Here is a 17,874-nt window from a genome sequence, read left to right on the forward strand (position 1 = left end):
GGTGAAAGGAACCCATAGATGAACATCTAACATGCCATAATTTGTGAGATTCTTGAAGTTCTTGAAGGATTTCTTGGGATTAACCTTGATTTCTTGAACTAGGGTTTCTGCCTCTTGAGAGAGAATGATTTTGTTCTTGAGAGAAAGTGACAAAAATGACATAATAGGGTATTTAGGACATAATTTCATGTTTAAAGGCTGATCTGGGTCATGGAAAAAGACCCTATTGCCCCTAAAAAGTTTTTAATTTTCATCACTGAAAACCCGAGTTGGGCACCTGGTGCGACGCGGTGCTATTGCACCATGTCACTGGAAACTGATTATTGGGATCTCAGCTAATGGCGCGATATGGCACCATCACGGTGCCTTATTGGTTGAAAAATTTTCCTTTGACGCGACGTGCCATGATCGCGGAGTCTCACTGGAAAGTGACAATTGGGAAAAAGGCTAGTGGTGCAAATTGGTGGTATTACGTTGTCTCAGTAGAAAATGACAAATGCCATTTGGACTGCCTCTGTGATGCGCTAGAGTATTGGGTGGTACACTGTCTTACTAAAATAAGCTTTATGCGTTGTGAATCCAAAATAGAGTAGAAATCATGATTTCTGAAGTTAAAAGTTTAAACTTCTAAAATGAATCCAATGTGGCCTTCGAGTATTAGTATAACCCCATAATTATAATCAAGTGTTACTCGTCTATAATTTACTCCTACAATGTAATGTGTTACACTTTTAAGTGTTTACTTTTGGGCTGCAACCTGTAGCAAAACAATACCTCTGTCAATGTTAGGGAAAGATCACAAACAATTCCTATAAAGATAATTCCTACTTAATACTAACCAAAAGTTTCCTAAAAATTCTGGTAACCATAGGACCCTACTATCTGGCGAGCTATTATTCGTAACTCTGTTCAAATCCCTACCATCGATTCCAGGGTTTACTACTTCACTCAAGGATGCACTGAACATGAAAATGAGCTCATGCAACAATAACATTCTTGAAGAACTTTTTATAGGAGTACGAGATTTATAAACCAAAATGACATGAATTTATATTTTAATATATTTTTCATAAAACTTGTCGAGTAAGTACAATAGAAAACTTTGAATAATTTACTTTTTGGTATAATTATTGGAGGAAAAGGTGAAAAATGGTTTTATCTAAAGCCTTTAACACTTTTTAATATAATTAATTTAGTCTATGTGCGACGCATGTGTCAGTCAATATAAGAAATTGCATACAAAAAAATAAAGTATACAGATTTAATTATAACTCGATCTCTAATCACAATCCATTACAAAGAAGCTGGTAAAATATTTCTTCATTGTATTTAAGGTATTCATGTTTCGTCGGGATCATTGAACTGCAAGTGTCGAAAAGCTATCATCAAATAATCTGTTATACATAACAATTTTCATAATGCAGGAATTTGCAAAAAAAATAAAAATAAAGCATACTGTATTAATTAAATAATACAATATTGCCAACATTTAACCCAAAATAATATATTCAATTGTACAATTCATAAAAAATCTAGCTAAAAACAGACAAAGAAATTGATGGCAGCCAAAATAATAAATTATCTATTGAAGGTTATAACTGAAGGACTAACACTTTATATTTATGATCTAAATATAAAATATATAAAAAAATGATTCTCACAAAATTAAAAGTAAATTATCTGGCTCAATTTCATCTTAAAAATTATGTATCCAATCAACTAGTGGAATTCGACAGATGTGAATCATTTACTAAGTCTATATTATATGTCGGACATCAGCATGCTTTCCTAATTGGACATTGAGTTTTGAAATTATATCGAAAAATACGTCTCAAATTAATATAGGTATGGTGGAATGGTTGGAGTTCCACCATCATTAATCAGATGTCTCGGATTCTTCATATTCAATGCTTCAAAAAAGTTTCTTACTTGATACATAACATTGATTGAACAAAAATATACCTCTAAAATTAATTTGTCTTTAATTTTGTTCATCAATTCCGCCTATATTTCTTCACTATCAATCTTTAAAATGTTGAAGTTAGTTGAACAATTAGTTAGAGTTGGTCTGACAGCTGGATTACTGCTAATTTAATTATTACTGATTGACCAGTTAGTTAGTTAGAGTGAGTTGACGTTAGTAGACTAGCAAGTCTAGAACCTTCTATATATATACTCATATATAGAAACTATTTAATTGAGGAATCAATCACAATATCAAACAATGAGTTTTCTTCCTTTCTCTCTCAAAATACCCTCTTCTCCTTTCTATGTGGCTGAGCTATCCTAGCTCACTTTCATAAGTTATCATGGTATCAGAGGCAACATAATCGATCATCAAACATCTTGTTGGTGTCCCTCAACCCTTAATTATTGAAAATCTCTTCCAGATTTCCTTGTTTTCACTTCAATTTCTGTTGTGTTCTAAACCCTACAAGTTAATTTCCATCCATTATTGAATATAAAACCTTCTGTAAACTTCAATGGAAGCAACTACACCTACAACTGGGGATGTAGCTAGAGATACTACAATGCTAACAATATATCAGCATCATCCTTTATTTCTGCAACCATCGAATACTCGAGGTAGCTCCTTAATCTCTGCGAAACTTATGGGTCCTGAGAATTACACCTTGTGGAGTAGCACTATGCATATAAGTCTGTTAGGCAAAATTAAACTGGGCTTTGTTGATGGTCGATACCCTAAGGAAAAATTTCATGCCTTTTTACATGAACTTTGGGAAAAGTGCAATTCCATAGTGTTATCATGGATTATGAACTCCGTAAGTACTGAACTGTTAAGTGGTATGGTTTACGCATCTAGTTCTTATAAGGTATGGATAGATCTTCAGAAGAGATTTGACAAGGTGAATGGATCAAGAATTCTATTTCTGCACAAAGAGATAGTTATACTTACTCAGGGAATTTCTTCCGTATCTGCTTACTTTTAAAAATTAAAAGAGTTTTGGGCTGAATTTGATGCACTCATGCCGTTTCCTAGTTGTAGTTGTGAAGAGTCTAGGAAATATGTCAAACATTTTGAGTACCAGAGGTTACTGTAGTTTCTTATGTGTTTGAATGATTCTTACTCTCAATCGAGCAGCCAATTTTTGAATATGGTCCTTATACCCTCTATTAACAAGGCTTATTACATGATTATCTCTAAAGAGAGTAGGAGAAATATGTCTTCGTCTTCGAGTACTGAGTTACCTGAAGACACTGCCTTGTTGAGTAACAACAAAGGAAAAGGGGTGTTGAACCATCCCCACACCTCACTTAGAGCTACTAGTGCAGTCACTCAGCATAGTGGTTCTATCAGAGGCCCTGGCAATGGTTTCAACTCTTATGTCAGTAAAGCTCTTGGCTCAAGTTCCTACAATAATTATCACACTTTAAGCTTTCGATAAAATCAGAGATTTAAGAAGACCAATCTCTTTTGTGGTTGTTGCCATTTCAAAGGACATACTAGGGATAATTGCTACAAGTTTGTAGGATACCCTAGTGACTCCAAACAGAAAAAGAGGTTTGTTCCACATGGCTCTTCTGGTATAACTGCTTATTTTTTACATAATAGTGCTAGTGTTGCACGAGGTAAATAAGCAAGTTCTGATCATATAAAAATTCATATGTATCCGCTCTTGGCATTCCTCAGTTCACCCAGGAACAATACTATCAATTGTTGAACCTACTGGGGAAGAGAGATACTACTACAAGAAAGGAAGATGCTACCACTGACTCAGCCATGACAACATATATGTCCTTATACACTGTATCTTGTGGGGCTTTTGACACTAGTCATAAGTGGATAGTTAATTCTGGAGCATCAGGCCATATGGCCAATACTCTCGAGCTGTTAATAGACCTTAGAAGTTCTGAGAGTATTAAAAAGAGAAAGGTGTACTTACCTACTAGTGAGGTTGTTTATGTGCAACATCTAGGTTCATCTCATATTTTTGGAGATCACAAAATTTTTAATGTCATGCATCTTCCTGACTTCACATACAATCTTTTATCAGTTTCTAAATTGACAAAGAAACTTAATTAGGATATGCTATCCTATCCTAATTTCTATCTCTTTCAGGATCTCTTAAGTGGTCAGGTAAAGGAGATTGGTAGATAAGTTGGTGGTTTGTATGTGATCAATTCAAGAGACAAACATGAAGTTCAAACTGTAGCTAACAGTATTAGAAAAACTGCTATTGCTTATACTGGCACTACTTCAGCCAGTCAGAATAAGAAGTCTGATGGTGTTTTGTGGCATAAAAGGCTAGGTCATGTACCAATTAGTACTTTGCAAAGAATAAATAGCTTACAACCTGTTACTTGTGCTGATAGAGTCACTGATTGTACTTTGTGTCCCTTGGCTAAGAAAACTAGGTTTTCTTTTCCCTTAAGTAATACCACTGTTGGTTCCTATTTTCATACTATGCATGTAGATGTCTGGGGTCCCTATACAGTTCCTACACGTGATGGTAAGAGGTAATTCCTTACTCTAGTTGATGATCACTCAAGATATACTTGGCTGTTTCTGTTACCTATAAAATCTGATATAATTACTGCACTGAAATCCTTTTTTGCTATGATCTACAATGTGTACTTTTTCTCAGTGAAATGTTTGAAGTATGATAATGGCTGTGAATTTTTTTATTCTCAAATGCGTGACTTACTTCAGTCTATAAGAATCATACACCAAAGCTCTTGTGCATATACTCCTCAGTAAAATGGCATTACTGAGAGGAGGCATAGATATATTCTAGAAGTTGCCAGATCTCTTAGATTTTAAGCTAAACTTACTTTGAAATTTTGGGGAGAATGTGTTAGTACTATAGTTTACATCATTAATAGGTTACCATTATCAGTGCTTCAAGGACTATCTCCTTTTGAAAAGGTTTTTGGTCATGATCCTGATCTCTCTCACATAAAAGTTTTTGGTTTTCTTGGGTATGTAACTTGTGTGAAAAGATCTGATAAGTTTGCTCCACGAGCAGTGCCTACAGTTTTTCTTCGTTACTCACAAACTTAGAAGGGCTACAAGATGTTTAACATTTTCTCTAAGGAATTTCATATTAGTAGAGATGTGGTCTTTAAGGAGGATATATTTCCCTTTGAGCAGACTGCTTCTCCCAGTGCTACCACTCTTTTTCTTGTTGTGGATTTGCTTCCAACCACACAAGCTGATTATACTACTTCCCTAATTCCTTCTCCCTCAAATGATGTTCCCATAGAAAGTTTAGAGCCTGAAACACAACATCCATCACACTCTTCTTCTCTTTCAGAAAGTGTAAAACTTGAGATACCAGATACCTTACCTTCATCAACTGTAGTTCCCCTTTCACTTCCTATTAGGAAGTCCTCAAGATCCTCAAAAACTTCACTCTAGATGCAGGATTACATAACTAAAGGCAAGGGAAATTCCATTTGTAACTATCCCATCTATAACTCTATTAGCTATGCTAATATATCACCTGTATTAAGTATTGCTCTTGCATCTTATTCCTATATTATGGAACCTTAGTCTTTCTCTAAGGATGTTAAAGATGCTAAGTAGATAGAGGCCATACAGTAAGAGATATCTACCTTAGAAGAAAACCAAACATGAAGCATTGTTGATCTATCTGCTGGAAAAGTTCCAATTGGTTGTAAATGGGTATTTAAAGTCAAATATACTGCCTCAGGGGAAGTTGAATGATACAAAGCTAGGATGGTTTCTAAGGGGTATAGTCAGAAGGAGTGGTTGGACTATACAGATACCTTTTCCTCTGTGGCTAAAATGGTCATAGTAAGATCTATATTAGCAATTGCTACATCACAAGGTTGGTATGTTTATCAGATGGATGTACATAATGCCTTTTTACAAGGTGATCTAACAGAAAAGGAGTACATGGACATTCCTCAAGGCTTCTCTTGTCATAATACCAAGGTTAAAGTCTGCAGGTTGCACAAATCTTTGTATGTCCTCAAACAGGCCCTATACAATGGAATAATAAGCTTACAGATGCCTTGTTACAACTGGGGTTTACACAAAGTCATTTTGACTGTACATTGTTCACAAAAAAAGTACAATCTTACCTGGTGGTGGTGCTAGTCTATGTGGATGATCTGCTAGTCATAGGTAGTAATCTAGACCTAATTTAGCAGACAAGGAGTGATTTACAACTGAAGTTTAAAATGAAAAACTTAGGGGAACTAAACTTCTTCCTAGGTATAGAATTTGCAAGATCCTCAAAAGTTATTGTGATGTCACAGAGGAAGTATGCTCTATAACTAGTTGCTAAAATGGGACTTGGAGGAGTAAAACCTGTTTGCGTCCCTCTTGAATCCAACTTAAAGCTTACTTCTACAGAATTTGACAAGATGATACTACCAGAAAATCAGGATCCTAAAGACAAAGAATTATAGGATGTTGGGCAGTATCAAAGATTGATTGGCAGACTTTTATATATCACACTGACCAGAAATGATATAGCCTACGTAGTTCAGGTCCTAAGTCAGTTAATTCATATACCTAAACAATCTTATCTTAATGCAGCTCTAAGACTAGTGAGGTACATTAAATCTGCTCCTTGTCTTGGTCTGCTATTACCTTCCACAGGTCCTAAAAAACTTGAAGCATTTTGTGACACTGATTGGGGTGGTTGTCTACAAACCAGAAGATCTGTCACTGGCTATCTAGTCATATATGGGGGTGCACTAATTTCTTGGAAATCAAAAAAATAAGCCACAATTGTTAGGAGCTCTGTAGAAGCTGAATTCAGAAGTATGGCCTCTACAGTAGCTGAAATCAGTTGGTTGAAAGAATTGATCTGAGAATTAGGAGTTATTCTGTATGTACCAATTTACTTGTATTGTGACAGTAAATCTGCTATCCAGATTGCATCTAGTCTTATATTCCATGAAAGAACCAAACATATTAACAAAGATTGTCATTTTATCAGGGAAAAGATTCTACAAGGTGTTGTCAAAACTTTTCATGTATCAACTAAAGACCAATTTGCTGATCTGCTGACCAAGAGCCTTTGCAAGAAACTTCATGACTACCTATTATCCAAGATGTTGTTGAAAGATATCTTTTCACCATCAGCTTGAGGAGGGGTGTTGAAGTTAGGGTAATAATTAGTTACAGTTTAGTTAGAGTTGGTTAGACAGCTAGATTAGAACCTTCTATATATATATATACTCATAGGTAACAACTATTTAATTGAGGAATCAATCACAATATCAAACAATGAGTTTTCTTCCTTTCTCTCTCAAAATATCCTCTTCTCATCTCTGTGTAGCTGAGCTATCCTAGCTCACTTTCACAAGTTATCATAAAATACCTACAAAATTAATGCAAAGCAAATCAATATTATCAATATGAGTTTTTGATGTAAGAAAAATAATCTAAATCAAATTATGAATGTATTTAACTCTCCGTGTTATTAAAAGCAACAACCCATTATGAAAAAAATATCGTGAGAATAATCTCTCCCTAAACAAGATTTCTTTGAGGACTATATAATGAATACTAGTATATTATTGTAAAATTTTTTTTCAGTTTATAGAACTTCAAAAATTTTCCTCCGAAAAAAAAGTACCTAATTTTCTCCACAGATTATTTACCAAAATTATATAAACTAAAACCATATATATTAGAGTTTTATAATTTGTTTTCTTTCTTCTTTTTCTTTACATACATTTATAGGAGCATTTATTTCCTTTCTTGGTTTAGTTTTGTGGAATTTTGCTTTTCATTTATTTAAATTAATGAAATAGTGGCCTTTTCTTCTTTTTTTTTTTTAAATTAAATTTTGAGATTCTATAAATAAAGTCAAATAAACTTCAGTCTTTACACAAACATGGGCCAACCCATGCTAAAAAATTGTAAAAAATAAGCTATAGCCCAGTCGAAAATCCAATCTGGCCCAAACCTATATATCCTAGGGTTATTCTAAAAAATAGACCCAAATTAGGGTGACTTTTAACTTTTAGCCCCAAATAAAAAGGCTTTGTCAAAATAACCTTTACTTGTTAAGTCATATTTTTTGAATGAAATTACCCTTCTTCAATAATTCATTGTTAAATCTCTTTCTTCCGGTCTTTCTTCCAAATTTGCAGAATTGACTTTAAAACATATTCACAGAATCAACTTTCAAACATATTCACAGAATGAACTTTAGCCGTAAGGTTTCTTTAGGTATCAATTTCATCATAAAAATTCATTGCGGTAATTTTAGCTTATTGATGCATTATGGTAATTTTAGCTCATTATATAATTAGCATATTGATTCAATTTTTAGGGAGGTGAACATAACCTGAAGTTGGGATATGCTGTTGTAGTAGTAACATATTTACAATTAAGGAATTGTGTCGAACAGGTTGTGGGAGTTTGTTATTGTGGTTATAATTGTGTTTGAGTAGTTGTGGGGGGTTGGTCTTCTAGGGAAAGGCCGTTAATATGGGAGTTAACATTGATCGCAACATATTTTGGGAATACCAAACGTATAAGGTCAAGCTGGTACAAGAAATTAGTTCCAATTATTTCAAACTAGTGGTATAATTAGCATTAAGAGATAATGAGGATTTGTTAGAAGATGATGAGGAATTGTGTTGAACAGGTTGTGGGGAGTTTGTTATTGCAATTATAATTGTATTTGAGTAGCTGTGGGAGTTTGATCTTAGAGGGAAAGACTGTTAATATGAGAGTTAATGTTGATCGCAACATTTTTTGGGAAGGCCAAACGTATAAGGTCAAGGTGGTACAAAAATAAGTTTGATTGTATCTATAGCTCAAACAAAAAACTATAAAGCTACCTTTCTTGCAAGCTTCTCTAGTTGTCTTAATTTGTTGGGCAGTCTTGCATCTCTCTCATGCCAAGCTGCATATATAAATTCAGTGTATATCAGCTTTCATACTTAGGATATGTGTCTCTTTCATTTAATTCTATACTTAATCCAATCATACATTGCAACTCATGTAGCAGATAGTGGTTGAGTACTATTTAGCAGTAAAGCAACCTCTTACATACTGCATTTGTATAGTTATATTCCATCAAAAGATGATCTCTTGTTTCATTCACTTGCTTGCACAAAATACACCCAAGGTCAATTTGAATATTCCACTTCACTAATCTTTTAGTGGTCACACAATGCTTCACCCATCCAATAAACTTGTCAGGAAAACCCATGTCAATTAGCATCTGTTTCAAATATGGTCAATCTACAATATAATAATCCTTCTGTATATCCACTTTTAACATACATCTAACTGATATATTCATTCCACAATGAGCTTTAACTAATTCATGAACAATCATAATATTGACAACTCATTTTCTATCTCGGATGAATCCAACCTATGTTTTAGAGATTAAAAAAGCACTAAATTATTGATTCTAAGATAGTGCACCTCAGATATTAGCTTGTATAACATAGAGCAACAGACAATGGGTTTAAACTCTCTAATAGTAGTAGGATTTGGCACTTTAGGTAACAAGGTTACTATTGTACAATTCACTGCATTATACAACTTTTCAGTGTTAAAAAAAATCCTTCATTGTTGAACATGCATCATATTTAATCCTTCATCTTTTGTTAACTGCAGCAGTATTAGTTATTGCACACTCTATTAAAGATTGGTAAAAAGTAATAATCTCATGCTTAATATCCTTAGGATCCGCCAATTTAATACTATTTAAAGAAATAACCTCCACTATCTGCTTCTTGTTACCTTTTTTCTGTCATAACTGCACTAAAATACATGGGGTTTGAATCACCTAGCTCATACACAAAGCCCTGAATTTTTATTGTAACATGCTCTTTTCACTATTGCTCCACTTCTCAAGAATAGTCAGTATATCATTCTCTTTCAAGGCTATACTATCAGAGTATTGAGTTGATAAACTATGTTTTATCACTTGCAAGCAATCTTTGAAGTAAAAAAACCTCTTAGAATCACCCTTATAGTGTATGTTATTAAATAGTTTCAAGTGCAATTTTAGCATCTTCAGATTCTGCCATACATTTCAAGTTATACCCCATGGGCAAAAGTCAACACTGCCTTAGTCTGTAATGATTTGGCAGATGACTTATAACTCTTGCCCCAGAGGTAGGACTTAGATAGTTATGCCCTATGGGCAAGAGTTGACACTGCCATAGTTTGTAATGATTTGACAGATGACCTATAACTCTTTCCCTAGAGGCAAGACTTTGACAGTTATGCCCTATGAGCAATAGTTGACTATGTCTTACTCTTTAATGGTTTTACTTATTGAAGATACATAATCTAAATTAAATTGTTACTAATCTTTTGTTGTTTAATTTTTTACTAGAGTTGTGCTTGGAATGGATGGAAAAGAAATGAGTATTGATTAATACAATATGGGATAATCAATTGAAAGTATCGATAAAAATAATGAGTTAATGGTTATTGAACCAATAGTGGATGCTAAAATAGCTAAAAAATGGGGCAACCATCCAAGATTAAGAGGGTATGACAAAAAAAGAGGATACTTGATGTCGAGACTACTCTCTTGAGCCACAATGCCTCTTTAAATGAGGTAAATATCAATTCAATCTACATTGACAAACAAAATATGATGACGTGCATTTCAAACATTGCAATTACACACAACATCCAATTTAATGTTATCAAATCAAGAGCAACAAGATATTTACTGCGATGTTTGGACGACAACTATGTGTGGCATTTTCATGCCTCAAAGATTCTTGATTCTTTGCTCTTTCAGGGTACTATATATGGAAAGACTCATAGTTTCTCTATTGATTTCATAATGTCCGACCACAGGAATGCGACATCAAAGGTTATATGTGACTACATACTAGAGCTTGTGCGTGACTCTAGTAATGTAATCACACCAAACTTCATGGTAGATGAAATTAGTAGGAAATATGGAATAATCATATTATACAACAAATGATGGCAAGAAATACAGCATGCCTATACGGTGATAAGAGGAACCACGGAAGAGAACTACAATAGGTTGCCATCATAACTTCACATGATGAAAGAAAATAACCCAGGCACATACACAAACATAAAAAGAGATGATGAGAATAGGTACATATGCCATACTATTGAAATTGAAAAATTTTTCCCAATAGGAAAAAGTTTATTCTTTAATTACGTTGATTAGATTAATAACATATATTCAACTCTTGCCTCATGGGAAAGACTTAGTTTAGAATTTTGTTGTACAAATGCTATACTGTTAAAATTGAAAATTTTTGTCCAAGGGGCAAACGTTTATTCTTTAATTGTACTGATTAGATTATTAACATATATGCAACTCTTGCCTCATAGGCAAGACTAAGTTTAGAAAATTGTTGAAATTAAAAACTTTTTCCCAAGGGGCAAAAGTTTATTCTTTAATTGCACTAATTAGATTATTAACATATATGCAACTCTTGCGTCATGGGAAAGACTTAGTTTAGAAAATTGTTGAAATTGAAAACTTTTGTCAAAGAGGCAAAAGTTTATTCTTTAATTGTACTGATTAGATTATTAACATATATGCAAATCTTGCCTCATGGGCAAGACTTAATTTAGAAAATTGTTGTACAAATGTTATACTGTTGAAATTGAAAACTTTTGCCCAAGTGGCAAAAGTTTATTCTTTAATTGCACTGATTAGATTATTAACATATATTCAACTCTTGCCTCATGGGGAAGACTTAGATTAGAAAATTTTTGAAATTGAAAACTTTTGCCCAAGAGGAAAAATTTTATTCTTTAATTGATTGATTAGATTATTAACATATATGCAACTTTTGCCTCATGGGTAAGACTTAGTTTAGAAAATTGTTGTACAAATACTATACTGTTGAAATTGAAAACTTTTGCCCAAGAGGAAAAACTTTATTTTTTAATTTCACTGATTAGATTATTAACATATATGCAACTCTTGCCTCATGAGCAAGACTTAGTTTAGACAACTTCTATATTGTTGAAATTGAAAACTTTTGCCCAAGAGGCAAAAGGTTATTCTTTAATTGCATTGCTTAAATTATTAACATATATTCAACTCTTGCCTCATGGGCAAGACTTAGTTTATAAAAATGCTATACTATTGAAATTGAAAACTTTTGCCCAAGAGGCAAAAGGTTATTCTTTAATTGCACTGCTTAGATTATTAACATATATGCATTTTTGCCTCATGGGTAAGACTTAGTTTATTCAAATGCTATACTATTAAAATTAAAAACTTTTGCCCAAGAGGCAAAAGGTTCTTCTTTAATTGCACTGCTTAGATTATTAGCATATATGCAACTCTTTCCTTATGGTTAGTTTAGAACATGTATAATTATTATACTGTTTAAATTAAAAACTTTTGCCCAAGAGGCAAAAGGTTATTCTTTAATTGCACAGCTTAGATTATTAATATATATGCAACTCTTTCATTATGTACAAGACTTAGTTTATACAAATTCTATACTATTGAAATTGAAAACTTTTTCCCAAGAGGCAAAAGGTTATTCTTAAATTGCACTGCTTAGATTATTAACATATATGCAACTCTTGCTTCATGGTCAAGACTTAATTTATAAAAAATACTATACTATTGAAATTGAAAACTTTTTCCCAAGAGGTAAAAAGTTATTCTTTAATTGCACTGCTTAAATTATTAACATATATGCAACTCTTGCCTCATGGGAAAGACTTAGTTTAGAAAATTATTGTACTGTGACTATAAATATCAAATAAAATTGTTACTAATATTGTTTTGCCCACCACAGGTTTCAATATGCATTTTTTACTTATGGTGCTTCAATCATTGGATGGACCAACTGTAGACCGATAATAATAGTTCATTTAACATTTTTGAAGTCAAAATATCATGGTGTCCTCATGATAGCAGTGTCAAAGGACAAAAACAACAACATATTTTCTTTGGCTTTAGGAATTGTAGACTCTGAAAATAATAAGTCTTATAACTGATTCTTTAATCAGTTAAGAAATGTAATTGGGGTATGTGAAAAATTGCCTATTCTATCAGATAGTTACTCAGCCATTGCAAATACAGTTGTAAATATCTATCCAGAGTGTCAGCATGGAATATACATCTATTAGATGGAGAAGAATTTAAGAAAATGATGCTTCTTAGATGTGGTTCTATCACTCTTCTATAATGCAACAACAACATACAAACGCACTGCATTTTATACTTTCATGGATGAGATAAAAAAGTTGACAAAGTTATTGCGGAGTACTTGAAAGAAGAAGAATCAGAAAGATGGGCTTGTTCATTTCATACTAACAAAAGGTATAATATGCTTATGACTAACAACATTGAGTCCATGAATGTGGTACTGTGAAAAGAAAGGAAACTGCCAATACTGGGACTGATCAATTACATTTAGAATAAGTTACAAAGATGGTTTTATGAAAGAAAAATAGAAGTGCAAGGCAACTTTCATGGCGTAACACGTTGGGCGGAAGTGGAAATGAATAACAAGATTCAAGTCGCCTTGAAATTGAAAGTATGTAATTGAAATTATATTTTGATAATAGGGAAATATACTATTACTGTTTTCTGATTGAGGAATATATATATCTATTTTACTATTATTTATGATTTATTGCTAGTTTTTATATTTTCATGAGATTCGTGCGCGAAATATATGTTGTGTTGCTTCTGTTCCATTGCTTCTGCTCATAGTTGTGTGATCATTTGTGATTTGATGTTATATACTTAATTGTAGATGTTTTTTGGTTACCTTAAGATTCATCCCCTATGTATGGTTGATTACTCTGTATGGCTGATTTTGCTCATATACTAGATGTTTCACTATCATAGTTAATTTTACTCATAGGTTAGATACAATATCTATTTTATCTTGGTTTATTTGTAGCTAATTCTCCTACTCATATGTTGGAAGCATCACTATTGAATCAGATGCTATTCTTGAGCAAGGTTTTGTCTTTTTCATATAATACAGGAAATTTGATTTTAAAAGTTCATTCCTTGGATGATATATCCTTCTCCTGCACTTTCGCTAACCGAGCCAAGCATCAAAATTCTAACTATCCCCTATATTGGACCTTCTCTTCTATTTTAAAATAGAACCTTAATTGTGACTCCTTATTATTGGTCACTTATTATTAGATTTTTGATTAGTTAAATATTAGATTGTGATTTGATGTTATATGCTTGATTGTAGCTATTTTTTGGTTGCCTCAAGATTCGTCCCCTATGTATGGTTGATTGCTCTGTATGGCTGATTCTGCTCATACACTAGATGTTTCACTATAAGTTGTCATTTATTTATCATTTTATGTATAGGTAGACCCCATTGATGCAACAAGATTTGTTGTAAGAGAAGAAGGAGTTGAATATATTATAGACTTGAAGAGTAGGACTTGTAAATGCTTGGTATTTCAAACAGATGAGATACTATGTACCCATGTAATTGCAGCGATAAACAACAGACATATGAATAAGTCTAGCTATAATTTTCAAAACAATATTGGCTACAAACATACCAGGGAGAAATCCTATCAGTTGGAAGCACAACATCATGGATTGTTCCAGATAACATAAAGGATTTGATCATAAAACCCCTAGATACGAATGTTCTGCTTGGGAGAAGACAAACAACCAGATATCCTTGTAGAACAGAATCTTCAAGAAACAATTACAGATGTTCGAGATGCCAAAGAACCGGGCATAATAGATCAAATTGTCACTACACTCCTATCTTTCATCCATATGCAAGAAGATATAGAAAGAAAAATAAAAAAAATATGATTAGTTTTACTTTTTATCTAAGAAGTTGGATCAAAATAGCAGTTATAATAGGATTTTTCGATCCCCTATTTAGTTAGTAATGATTACTTTCGACTTTCAATCATGAATGACTTCTTATTTATATGAAGTTTTAACTTGCGGTGAAGTATTTAACTCAATACCTTCTTATTGATTGTTTATAAAAATTACATAGCATGTTAAATTTTTTTATATATTGATGTGTAAAAATATATCATATTAATAGGATTCGGGGAAGGACTACACCCCCTAAGAGATGTGATGTAAATAATTCCATGGGATACACTTTAAAATTTTTCTTTAAGGCAAGATGCAAAACAAGTTGTGCCCCATAGGCAAGAGTTGACACTATCTTATTCTGCAATATGTCGGCAGATGATCTACAACACTCGCCCTAGAGGCAAGACTTAAGCCCCAAAGAAATAAGTTGTTCCCTATGGGAAAGAGTTGATACTAGCTTAGTGTGTAATAACTTAGCAGATGATCTACAACTCATGCCCTAGAGGCAAAAATTAATACAACAAACGAACAAGTTATTCCCCATGGCCAAGCGTTGATACTAGATTAGTGTGTAATGATTTGGTAGATAATGTATAAGTCTTGCCCAAGAGGCAAGATTTTTAGATCCCGAAGGAATAAGTTATGCCCCATGGGCAAGAGTTGACAATAGAATAGTGTATAATGATTTGGCAGATGATCTATAATTCTTACCCTAGAGGTAAGACTTAGACATCAAAGGTGGTTCAACTAACAATTTTTCAAAGAACATTCTTCCTCTACCATACAAAATATGTTTATAGGAATATTACAATCTTACAACCATATGAGAATCAATCTTCTAGATGAAAAACTAAAATATTATAAGCCAAGAACAAAAGCAATAAATATTAAAAATTACAAAAGAAAAGCACGGGGGAGTATTCAATTGCGAGTAGAAAAAAAGATGATACCAATCAACAAACCCAAACATCTAACCAAATAAATAAAAGTGGAGAAACCACTACTGAAGAGGAGTAGATGATCCTTAGATTACAAGGTCTAAATTGTTTCTTATTTCATGTCATTTAATCGAGGACAAATGTAATTGAAAAGTTCACAATGATCAAAATACTCATGTAGCAGTCGCACATAATTAATGATAAGATAGGGCCCATAGGAATAAGTTATACCTCATGGGCATGAATTGGCCCTACCACATTGTTTACTAATTTAGAAGATACTTAATAACTCTTGCCTCAGGAGAAAGACTTGCCACAAGGAAAGGCAAAAAATATTCTTCGATGATAAAACATAAATATACAAAGATACCAACAAATAAATCAACAGCGATTCTGCATTGTATACTTTACGTTATTGCATAAAAAATAGATGATTCAATTTGAAAAGACTATTTAAACTTTGCCTAATCACATAAAAATAGCTAAAATACTACTCCTGGTGTGTCCTCTTCGTTTTTTTCTTTCCAAATAATCTGTCAACTTTTTCTATAGTGTTATCTTTTATACCAGCTTTTAGTTTTCTCTTTCCATAGTCCCACAACAAATCTCCATACCTCATGTGAACATAACTAATGTCAATCTCTTTAGGAATATCTCTATCATGAATGACATATTCAGCAAACGCACAAACAAATGCTCCACAATCTCTATGATACAAAAGAAATATGTTACGCGTATATGGAAAACAACAAAAAAAAAGTGAAATGAACAATTAAAAAATAAATACAATAAGATACCATTGAGTTTGTTGTGGCAGCTCATCAACCATTTATATCGGCAAAGTGTCATTTTCATATTTGTTAATGCCCTTCTCAAGATAGAAATTGACTTTATTCAAAAAATACGACATTAATGTTTGGTAAGGTAACATCATATTTTGAACAACTTTGTCACTGTTCCTGGTACGGTTGGAGTCGTATACATATATGCACCAATCAGTAAAGTCAAAAACTCCTAAAATACAGTGTCCAAGTTCAGATTTTTCTCGTGGAACATACACTGGAAATAACACATAGTCAACCTTGTTCCATGGTACGTTTGCATCACAATAGAATCCACTTATATACTCCTCAACCTCATGTTTCTCGGGGGTGGCCAAAAAATCTTTTCCATTTTCCACAAAATTATGATAAAGAGAATTAATCTTGTTTCTAAATACAAAATTAGTTGTAGTGAACTTCACAACAATATTAGTTTCATATTCTGCCTTCTTCCTCATATAGTAGAATATTGTGTCCAAACGATGTGGCAAAATAAAAATAACACTGAATAAGAGCATTACAACACATTCATTACATAAAAAAGTAACCAAAGTAAGATGATCGCCAACAGTGGAACATAGTTGGCAAAGAACTCGGGCATGTTATGATATAACTCAAATTGTGCCACAACACTGCTTCTCTTCTAACTTATCCCACTATAAGCCTTATTCTAATATGGGTGGTTATTGATACAATTGTAGACTCATGATACGTAAAGTGGCTTAACTTTTGTAATTGTGCATTCCAGGTATGACCAGAATGATGTACCTTTTTCTTTTACTCTTTCAACTATTCAAATACCTTTGCTTGGGTACATAATCAATGCATCATTCCTTTACTATATGTTTAATTCCACTGTTTACTTTGCAATAAACCATATCAAAGCATTTCTAGACAGTTTATTCAGTTTCAAAGGAAAAATTCACTCTCTTTTACTTACTCATGATTTATAGATACCTTGCCTAAGTCAATATTCAAAATTTTACAGAGTTCCTTTGATATTTTAGGGTAGCCAATTCTATACATATATTTACCCAGCGGAATGATTTAAAAGAAAAAGCCTGACTAGAGCATAAAATATGCAAGAGAAAATAGAACTCCAAGAATTGAACATATAGAAAAGTTTACAGCTTTACACCAAAGTTACAAAGTACCAGCTAGATATTTATCCGATCAACTACTGAAACAACATCGTTCAAACGGGTGGAGGCTGGATTTTCATCATCTTCAGTATATACACAACAAAGAGAATTTTTGACCTAGTATATACGTATACAATATGATTTTTCGACAAAGAGGGTCCAGCGACCCCTTCCTTCACAAGGTAGGTGTACATACACTCAACCCTCC

Source organism: Capsicum annuum, chromosome 4, assembly GCF_002878395.1.
Source record: "Capsicum annuum cultivar UCD-10X-F1 chromosome 4, UCD10Xv1.1, whole genome shotgun sequence".
Classification (NCBI taxonomy): domain Eukaryota; kingdom Viridiplantae; phylum Streptophyta; class Magnoliopsida; order Solanales; family Solanaceae; genus Capsicum; species Capsicum annuum.